The sequence below is a fragment of the Petaurus breviceps genome, unplaced genomic scaffold, assembly GCF_028583685.1.
Source record: "Petaurus breviceps papuanus isolate PSGF00001 unplaced genomic scaffold, PetGlider_PUasm1.0 103, whole genome shotgun sequence".
Taxonomy (NCBI): domain Eukaryota; kingdom Metazoa; phylum Chordata; class Mammalia; order Diprotodontia; family Petauridae; genus Petaurus; species Petaurus breviceps.
In genome coordinates this window covers 6,195,858-6,198,165 of record NW_027185588.1, presented here as the reverse complement: position 1 = coordinate 6,198,165, position 2,308 = coordinate 6,195,858, and positions in this window count along the sequence as shown.

The window sequence follows — 2,308 nt, the reverse complement described above, 5'->3', positions numbered from 1 at the left end:
ATCACTTCCACTGAGTCCTTGTTCACTTATTAAACAGTCATCCCCCTAAAACAGAAATCCTCCCTGGGAAGACAGTGGGAATTTAAATCCCCTGAGGGATGTGGGCTTTGCCAGGAATTATGGGAAGAGAGAAAAGAGAAGATAGGAGACTACAAGACTGAAAAGAGGTGGGGGAAAGACTAGGACAGAGAGAAAAATATAGATTGATTGTTAGCACTGGGCCTGCCCTTAGAATAGAGAGTGTCAGAGATAGGAGGGCCCTTAAAACACAGGATGTCAGAACTGGGAAGACCCTTAGGACATAGGATGTGAGAACTGGGAGGATCCTTAGAACACAGAAAATCAGAGCTGAGAAGACCCTCAGGACACAGGATGTTCGAGTTGGAAAACAATTTTAGGACAATGAATAACAGCATTAAAAGAAACCTAGAAACAGAAAGTTGAAGGGAGTCTTAGAACATAGAATGTCAGAACAGGAAGGAACCTTAAAGATCATAAATCATCCAACCCTCTCATTTTGCTAATGGAGAAACTGGGTCTCTCAGGCAGGGGAAGAGACCAGTTGAACAACACACTGTTGGACAGAGCAGGGACTAGAAGCCCTTCTAAAGCCAGGACCTCCTCTCCGCTATGCCCAGGTTAGTAATATTCACTGCTCTGAGCCCCCACTAATGTATCTATTTATGCCAGACCAAGCCAGATGACACAAATTCAAAGCAAAGACATTTCATTAAAGCAGAATGATAGTGTAACAACTGAGAATTGAATCAAGTATTAAATATTCTTGGAAGTCATTCTCAAATGGGAATTCTAGTGGACTCCCAATTTAACCCCTCTTTTTCCTCAATGCCTTGGAAGGACACATTGGGTCAATCATGTTAATTTTCTGTAGTAACAGCTTTGGGAACACTGGCAGAAACCACAGAGCATTTTAGAGTTCACTGTTGACTTTTGACTCAATAACTACAACTGGATATTGACTGACTTCTTCAGTCACCAAAACTTAGGAGGTGCTGACCTCTCTGGGCACCCAAACCTAGGGATCATTGACCTCTTTGGGGTAACTTCTGCCAATTGTACTAACTTTGGTATTGTTTAGAAGTGGCTGACATTTTCCCTTATCTATTTTATCTCCCTTGGGCCAGCCCAAATTGAGAGTCTCTTGCAGGCTTTTTGTGGGAACAAAGAACAGGAAAATCAAGAAAAGGTGCCTATTATTTGGGGACCGGTTAGAAAAATGTAGCACACAGATGGAATATTATTGTCCCATAAGAAATGGCAAATAAAATTCAGAGAACCAGAGGATCACTTAATATAAACTAATTCTGAGCTAAATAAAGAGAATCAAGAAAACAATATATACAATGACTATAATGGAAAGGACAATAACACAAAACAGAATGATATGTAATTATAATGACCAGCCTTGGCCACAGAAAAAAAGTTGTGAAAATGCATCTCTCCTTCTTCACAGAGGTGGGGAGGCTATAGGTATAGATTCTAGCATGTAGTGAGGCTGGTGGTTTTGCACAGTTCTACCTCACTTAAATCCAATTCACTTGCAAGCCATGACATCACCTTCCTGATGTCCTGGTCCTCTTTGAAAATGAAGGATGAGGGGCGGCCAGGTGGCTCAGCGAGTGAAAGCACGGGCTCCAGTGTGGGGATGACCTGGAGATCAAATCCCGGGCTCAGACACTCAGCACCGCACCCAGAAATAACTGGCCATGTAACCTTGAGCAAGTTACTTAACCCTGATTGCTTAAAATAAATAAATAAATAAATGAAAAAGAAAATGAAGGATGAACAACTATCCAATAACTAGGTGACTCAGTAGGTAAAGCACTGGACTTGGAGTCGAGGAGATTCATCTTCCTGAGATCAAATCTGGCCTCAGATACTTACTACCTGTGTGACCCTAGGTAAGTCACTTAACCCTGTTTACCTCAGTTTCCTCATCTGTAAGATAAGCTGGAAAAGAAAAATGACAACTCCAGAATTCTTGCTTAAGAAAACTCCAAATGGGGTCAAAGGAGAGTTGTACAAGACTGAAATGACTTAACAACAATAATAAAATATATATTACATATTTATTTGTGTCCCCCAACGGACTGTGAACTCCTTAAAGTCAGGACCTACCTTTCATTTGTTTCTATCCCCCAGGGCCTTATAGTCTTGCACAGAGTAGAAGCTTAATAAATGCTTCTTGAATTAAAATGAAGTCTCTAAGTTGACATTGTCTGGATACATTTTAAGTTTGAGGCCATTCAGTCAAATCCCTTCATTTTACAAGTGGGGAAACTGAGTC